This window comes from Podarcis raffonei, chromosome 1 (genome assembly GCF_027172205.1).
Source record: "Podarcis raffonei isolate rPodRaf1 chromosome 1, rPodRaf1.pri, whole genome shotgun sequence".
Classification (NCBI taxonomy): domain Eukaryota; kingdom Metazoa; phylum Chordata; class Lepidosauria; order Squamata; family Lacertidae; genus Podarcis; species Podarcis raffonei.
In genome coordinates, this window is record NC_070602.1 from 91,746,501 (window position 1) to 91,755,219 (window position 8,719).

An 8,719-nucleotide genomic window follows, 5' to 3' on the forward strand; every position below is an offset into this window, starting at 1 on the left:
AGACCCTCACTTCCCATTTCCTTTTCCAGATCCTACATACTAAACACTGGTTCCTAGCCAAGTAACCAATCTGCACCCACCTTAGCAGAATATTATTCGTTTCTTTACTTAGACCGTTTTAGACTACTTAATATATTAAATTATCTCTAAGTGGTGCATGGAAAACTAAGGTCACATTAGACAACAAGAAATTTTTACAAAAATGAACAGTTACATGGGGGGGGGGGAATGTTGCATTAGTACATCATTACTAATGCATATAAATCAATATCAGTTCCAACTCTCCCACAAAATTTAACAAGGAATAATGATTCTACAAAACAGCTGATATCACCCTAGTCTTTTACTTTAGGCTTGCTTTTTATGAGCAGGCCTGCAGGTGCATGAAACAACCTCAGGCTGCCCACAGCTGTGTCCTATTCAGTCATCTGCCGTCTTCACACAGGTACAGCAGACTTGGTGAGCTTCCTGGGGGGTCCATGTGGGTGAGAAAATGACACCCCTTCACTCACTGTCCTTTTCTCCAGCCTCTGCTCACTTCCCCTCCAGCTGCATTCATGAATACTGCATTTATGTCTATCCCAGATTTCCTTGAACCTTGCTATCTGCTCTCTCTTTTGGTCCAGGGACTCTTTGGCAGCCAGCCATGCCCCCCACTCCCCCCCCACCTGCAAATTGGTTGATTGGCTTGTTGTTTATGAGAGAATTTTCCCCTTCAACAGTCTGGACTCATGATTTGCATTTTTAAAGGTCACATTTGCATGATGCATGCCCTGCCCTTGGGGTGTATGTGAGTTCTTCTGACTTGGAAATTTGCGAGTAGATTGATTGCTGCAGTCAAAAGGACTCAGGAGTCAGGATATTGTTCTATAACATCCAAGTCAATTTCAGCTATCAACAAACATGTGCCAACACAGCAGCTGGCAGCTGCCTTTCCGAATGCCTGGACGGTGGACTGGAAACTACAATAGGCAGCAAATAGGTACATAAATGTATAATATTCTTCATTTAAAATATGAGTAGGAGGCCATTTTTAGGGGTGAGGGACCTCACCTTGAAATGCATTTGTGTATTTTGAGGTGGGTCAATTTGCCCTATGGGCCCCATATTTTTCAATTTTAGTCGCTTCACTAGCAAGACTTGATCCCTCTTTTTCCAGATTCAGGAAGTCATATCTGATTAGCCCCTAAGTGGCTGTTCCTTTGAAATGGGTCTGTTTTCTGCAGCCTTCTGCAACCCACTGAAATATTTGTTAAGAAATGCAGGTAATGATTGAAAGCATGGGGGGGGGGAGGTTGTTTTGAACCTAAATCTGCAAGTGCTAGAACCCCAAGTATCTATAGTACTTCATTACATCGGTCATAAGCTCCCTTAATATTCTCTGTTGAGCACTTAAATGTGGAAAGAAAAATGGTAGCAGGTTTGTTGGACCGCTGATTGTCCCCTGTCATTGGGAAGAATCGAGATATCCTTATTTTTCTGCTGATACACTAAAGGACCAAGTGTTTAGAATAAGAGTCAGTGTGGTGCAGTAGTTAATTCAAAGTCCCACTTGGCCTTGTAGCTGACCTGATGACCTGCCTTGGTGGCGAGGTGCTGACCCTGCATGCTGTCTGAATCTCCTTAGGAAGAACAGGATAAAACTGCAGTAATAAAAATGTCATTCTAACCAACCCCTGTTCAGTTGCTATCCAGTGACTCTTCCTGTCATCTCTACTTTTCCAGGAGTGACAACAACTCCTTAACAGAGAACAGATTCATACAATTGAAAGGGTCACTGGATGTTCTCAGGTCCTACCTGGTGCTTTGATGTGGAGAATATTATTCCTAAACATGATAACAAGGATTACTGTCTTTTTAAAATTATTGGCTCTAAGGAATAGTCCATTTAAAATCATCAGGGACTGAGCGTTTAAAAACCTGACAGCCAGCAATTCTAATAGTAACAAGGCTGACAGTCCTGAGAAGAAATCACGATGGAAATAAATTGGAAATTGAGAGTGGAAATAATGGGTAGACAGTGATCTTTAATTATTTGAAAACCACTGAGGATATATAGTGTCTTTTTGCAGTATTTGGTTCAGTAACTATGTTGCTGCTATGTGTTTACAGTGCAGACATCTTTCTTCATAGCTTCACAGTATTTGTGCTTAGCATAGGAGCCAACTCCTAGGGGCTGAGGTCCCTCCGCCCCCTCCCCAATAAAATATTTGAGGGGTCTGGGCCCCTCAGAGTTGATGGGCACTGCCATTCAAATGGTGTGCTTGTGATCAATAATGCAGGGCGGGGCTAACCTAGCCCCGCCCAATATTTTATTGAAGTTGGCACCCCTGGTTGGTTCTTAGGCAATTGTGATTCATCTGCAGGTTGCTCATATTGTGATTATTGTCTTGCATGTCATTAATAAGTAGTAAAACAAAATTACAGGTACATTTGATGAAAATTTAAAACCATGTTAATACATTAAAGTAAAAGTAAAATTCAGCATTTCAAGTAAAAATGTTCAATTGCCATGCTCCTCTTCCATCATTCCACACTACCACATGCATTCCTGATAAATACATGGAGATGTGTTGTTACAACATTGATGCTAAATCAGAGATTGCACATTTGGGAGACACAATGAGCAGCCAATTGGTAAGTAGATGCCCATGGCACACATACATATATTGGAATCCCAGTTGAAACATTTGTACATTTCTCGCCTGTATGTAGGCACAGGGTAGCACTGGTGTCACTTTCCATGGCTGGCTGATGTCATATGGTTTAATTATTAATGTTTGAAAATATCAGCATGTCACCTGTCATGAAACAGCATAATTTCATTTGCTATGGGGCATTTGGGTGCGTAGGCTCACTTGAGTATTTGTTGATACTGAAGATGGAGACATGGCAGGAATGGAGGGGTGGTGGCAGCAGCATGAAATATTTCATGGGAAAGTGCCAGACTTTTGCACTTTGGCACTTTTATGGGGAATATAAGCTGCACAAAATGAGAAAAATGGGTGAATTTGCTTAATGTATAGAGAGGATGCAGATCATGCTGTTAGTGCAGAATTTGGATTACCTTTCAGCAGAATTTGAAGTTTGCAAGCATGGAGTACACACAACACAGCTTACATAATTTTATCTATAATAGGAATGGTTTCCCCTGACGAGTCTTTTTATTCACACACATTCATATCCAAGTCATAAGCATAAATGGGACTGTTGATGAATGTAGGTCATTTTATTGTATTAATTTATAGGAAAATTATCTTTTGCCTAGCCCTTACATTGCACAAGAGGAAAATGAAAGGCTGGATGTCAGCTTCCTCTAAGCCAGCTGCAAGGTTCTCAGATTTATTACAGGGCTTAATTCTATATTCTCCACTACCATAGACTTCACTTCTGTTTACTCCCAGAGTTCATTTGCTACAGAGTCTCCTTCACACAGTCTCACCACAGCTGACATTCTTATCATCTGTGGTGGCCACTTCTCCGCCTCATCAACTCTCTATCTCATTTCCAGTCTCACGTGAAAACAATTTTTCTCCCTTGCCAGCACTTCTTAGTTTCTTTCTCCATCATAGTTATTATTGCACTCTACAACTGTATTTAACCTTATAACAAATTTTTGAAATGCACTCAGAAGGGAAGACCCTGGGGGGTAGATATCATTAGCTCAGCCAAATGGTTTTGAAGAAAGGACTAAAGGTGAGGAGATTCAAAGGACACTTAAATTTGTTTATTAGATTTGGGTACTCTTTCCCCACTCCTACTCTCCCTAGTTCAAGGAACTAGTTCCATCATTTGTCTAGTTTCTCTTTAGCTATCCCTCTTCTCCCTTTCTCATTTGACAAAGATCCTGTGTGCATAAATGATTTTGTATTTTTTAAAAACTTTTTTTTTTTTAGTCTGAGTGGGTAATAAAATAGTACCACTTTTCTAAAAAGAAATAAAAAGAGACCATGGATGGGATTCACCTCACCAGTCCTGTAAAGTAGAAGCTTTGCGTGAGAACACCCACTTGCTCAGCCGGGCCTTCCCTTTCCTCCCTTGCACCCCACCTGCACGCCCCCAAATTAGCTTGTAGGGCATCAGGAAATCTCCCAAAGCAGAACATGGGACAAAGGGGTATTGTTCTGTTTCTCAAGCTAAAATGCTTGGGCAAAGTGTTGAATTTACCTGTCAGTGTTTCATTTTTAAAAATTATAATTATTTTACAATCAAAATGCCTGTCTTCTCTCATTACTGTGAGACTCTAGGGCCACATCCACACTATATATAGAAAATAGTTGTTGTTGTTTAGTCGTTTAGTCATGTCCGACTCTTCGTGACCCCATGGACCAGAGCACGCCAGGTACTCCTGTCTTTCACTGCCTCCGGCAGTTTGGTCAAACTCATGCTGGTAGCTTCGAGAACACTGTCCAGCCATCTCGTCCTCTGTTGTCCCCTTCTCCTTGTGTCCTCCATCTTTCCCAACATCAGGGTCTTTTCCACGGAGTCTTCTCTTCTCATGAGGTGGCCAAAGTATTGGAGCCTCAGCTTCAGGATCTGTCCTTCCAGTGAGCACTCAGGGCTGATTTCCTTAAGAACGGATAGGTTTGATCTTCTTGCAGTCCATGGGACTTTCAAGAATCTCCTCCAGCACCATAATTCAAAAGCATTAATTCTTCGGCGATCAGCCTTCTTTATGGTCCAACTCTCACTTCCATACATCACTACTGGGAAAACCATAGCTTTAACTATACGGACCTTTGTTGGCAAGGTGATGTCTCTGCTTTTTAAGATGCTGTCTAGGTTTGTCATAGAAAATAGTACTGTACCTCTTTAAACAGTCATGGCTTTCCCCAAAGGATCCTGGGAAGTATTAAGGGTGCTGAAAGGGGAATAGAAGGTCTGAGTTCTCTGGTCCTGTTAGCTAGGGATGATGGGAGTTGTAGTCCCAAAACATCTGGAGGGCCGAGTTTACCTATGCCTGTTGTAGCCCTATGAACTCCAACTCCCATCAGCCTTAGACAGCACAGCCTAATGGTCGGGATGATGGGGCTAGAATCTGACAACACCTGGAGGGCTCTAGGTGAAGGCAGGAGACTTGTGAGGAAGAAGGGAAGAGAGCCTCAATAGCTTAGTAACAGGGAGTTTTATTCCATTCTTCTATGGACATGTGACTGGCCTTTTCCCTCCATTCCTGCTGCCAGCCCTTGAGGGAGGAAAGCCAGCCCCTGTTGAGACTTGTTTCCCTGTCAGTCCAGCCTAATGTCAGCTGCCTTCCTCTTTCGTAACAGGGCAGGAAGCAGAACCTTGAAGGGCTTTGTGTTGTTGACAGCCATCAGGGGGTCCCCAGGGTTCAACTCTAGCTCAGCCTAGCTTGATGAGCTGAATGTAGCTCTCAGTCCTTTTAATATAATCAGCAAATAGCCAAAATTCCTTCTACAATTAAATATATTCAATTACATGGCCAAACACTAATTTAGATGGAGGGAGAAATTAAGCAGGCAACGGTCTCCTGTGAGAACAAAAAGGCCAGAAATGAGATGAGGAGTAATGGAATAAAAGTTTTATTTGATAGAAGGGAGTGCAGGCAAGTTGCAACCCAGCTGAAGATGGGAGGGAAGAATCCTCTCATCACACTTCAGAAGGCAGAGCTTTCAGATAAACATTGAGCTCATCAGGGACCTGGGTAATTGGATATGGAGAATCCTTCTTCAAAGTTGTCAGTTCAAATCTAGTGCAGCTCAGTTATGATGGGGAGTTACTGAGATCTGAAGATTGTTTGTCGGCCTTTGTGAGATGTATTAGGTGGTCGAGCTCCACTCCCCAAGGACAACTGTCTGTATAAGAAAAAACACCACTGTAATTAGTACAGATTCTCAGACTTCTCTTCCAAAGATGATTATATATGAAGTTTATATAATGTTTAAAGAAAAATTATTCTAGGCATTTACAAACAAGCAAATAGCTCCATATTAGAGATGAGGAATTCACAACAATCATAATTGGTGGTAAAACAGTTTCCATTTTAACTGTGATCTTTGGTCAGATCTGTTCCATTCAGAATAAAAATGTCTGCATAGTTCACCTGCGAGGCTGTTGCCAAATAATTAATTCTGGGTATATTTGGCACATTTAACACCCTAAAATATCTGGTTGCTTGGTTTATATAGAAGCTGCTATACATTGATGTTGCTGGCAAATTTCCCACTGACTTCAGTGGTGCTGAGCAGCAGTTTCGATGTTTGAAAATAACAGATTATACACCATAAAATAATGAGTTTGTCATGATACTTAAAAAAAATAGATATCAATGGACTGATTATTTTCCTGTGGTTCCTCTTCTGTATGCAAAATTTTGTTGCATACTTTTTTTCAGACATTTGGAGGAATATTACTTTAAACATACTTGATATATATATAAAGCATGTTTAAACAGCAGAAACACAATTTAGCATAATTTTAGGCTTTTCGACTTTTAAAAGATGTACAAAATCATGACATACATGATGATGTGTTTACATGAGCTAATTGCCTTAGCTACACGTGCATATTAAAGATTTGCTTTCTTTCAAGGGGAGTATAATGTTGAGCACTCACCTGCTATATCACTCTTACCATAGCAGCACATATGTAGTTTTTATTCTTAAAAGATGGCAAATGCTGGCAAGGCTGCCCCTTCCTCCTCCCCAACAGGAACCTGACAGTTTGTCAATTTTTCTGCAGGTTGTACACTCTTCTTCTTGGTGAGCCACAGCACACATCAACCTTGGTGCTTTGAAAGCAATACAAACATGTACAGAAAATCAATACAAACAGGTACATATTGAAAATATTTGAAGAAAAGTATTGTCATACATCTCATCCTTAGGTTTTTCTGTTCTCCCAGTGTATTATATAGGGAAATCCTACCACTGTCTTTGAATTTTACTTCGGAAATTATCACAAAAAGGATAAAAAGCAGGTGGGAATGAGTCATCTACTGACATCCCTATTGATGCTTACTTGGAAGTAAGTCCCAGAATGTTCAGTGGGACTTACTCTGCAGCAAGTGCATTTAGGATTGCAGCCTAAGTGTGCATCCAGATACCAGTAACTTGAGTTGTGAGTCCGCTGTGGATGAGTATTCATCAGTTTTTGTTCACCTTTTCCTTAAGGAAAAACCATCCTGTTTGTAGCTGAACCTGCCTGTGCTGTGTTGGCTAGCTGCTTACAACATCGTGAGGCCACTTATTCCTCTTTTAAATTTTTCAGCTTTTTAAAAAAAGATTGGCTTTACAAAAAACAAAAAAAGCAAGTGAAGAGTCACATAAAAGTGCAAGTAGATAAACAGGTACCGCTCCGGCGGGAAGGTAAATGGTGTTTCCGTGCGCTGCTCTGGTTCGCCAGAAGCGGCTTAGTCATGCTGGCCACATGACCTGGAAGCTGTACGCTGGCTCCCTCGGCCAGTAAAGCGAGATGAGCACCGCAACCCCAGAGTCGGCCACGACTGGACCTAATGGTCAGGGGTCCCTTTACCTTTACGTCTGTCCATAGTATCCCAACATAAAAAGAAAGCAGACACACCCCAATGGGAAATTTGTGCTATGTCGCCAGTTTTTAAATATGTCTGTAGGTATCCTGATGCTCTCCATAAACCCTTAACCAGACTGTTAGGCTTTTAGATTTGTGGAGAAACCACTCAGATTTAATAAAGAAAACTTTATAAGTCATGTGCCTGTGGTTTATATATTAGGCTCAGCAATCATAAAGCTAATATAATAACTATCAAACAGTATTAAAAGGACTATCACTGCAGTGATGTAGGGGGAAATAATCTCTTGCAGATAGTATTGGCTTTGGCCCCATAGCCTTAGCCCTCAGACTTGTCCATGTATAGCCACAGAAATAAATATAGTGAGTACTTCAGGGCATATATACAGAATACCTTACCTTTCCTGTCTCCACACACTTAGAATGAAGGAATACCGTAGATGTGCATTCTTCAGTTCAGGTTGGGATCCTCGCATACCTTTAAAGGCCGCTTGCCCTCATTTCCACAGACAATATTTTGAGAACACAGTGTTGGAGGAAGACATGTCATTACATATATTGCAGGAAGTTTATGAACAGAACCATCTTGGCTCATTTCCACCGGTGTCGATTATTCAAAGAGAATTAAGATGTTAAGATGGTTTAAAGGCATTTTTGAGTGGGCATGAAAGTTTATTAAAATGACATTATCTGCTCATATTCTAGGTCAATTACAATTATTATTATTTTTTTAATCCATATACCACTGTGCAACACCTCAAATTATATTTTACTATTTTAGAAAGTACTAATCAATATCCAGTTAACTGTATACAGTAGTTTATTTATTTCTTTTGGGATCTTTCGATTTACAATTGCCATGTAAACCCCGAAATCTCAAAAGGCGCTAGTCCCTAATAAAGACAATACGATTATAACCAATTAATATCCCTCCTAGTTTCAAATCCAGATGTACCGTTTTTGTTTCAACCTCCCAAAATCATGGTTTGGATTATACAAATTCTCGGGCGGGTTTTTTTTTTTAAGGTATTTGGCAATTTAATTAGCCAGCGGCACCACTTACTTGGGAGCAAGCCCCGCTGAATTCAGTAGGTCTTTACCTCTGAGCAGTATTGCGCCGTTCCACCATTATTCCCATAGGCAGATTCAGACCACACCCGCGACTGCGTAGACCAATGGCTGCTCCCGCAGCCATATATCCCCACAAAGC

At 40.9% G+C, this 8,719-nt stretch overlaps 1 long non-coding RNA gene across 1 annotated transcript; it reads right to left on the minus strand.

The window, feature by feature from the left end:
• Window positions 1-5,527: 5,527 nt before the first annotated feature.
• On the minus strand, window positions 5,528-8,681 carry LOC128421354 (uncharacterized). Its single transcript, XR_008332293.1, has 3 exons — window positions 8,573-8,681; window positions 6,577-6,751; window positions 5,528-5,816 (listed from the first exon to the last, which is right to left on the minus strand). It is a non-coding gene; the product is annotated as an uncharacterized LOC128421354 (long non-coding RNA).
• Window positions 8,682-8,719: the final 38 nt, after the last annotated feature.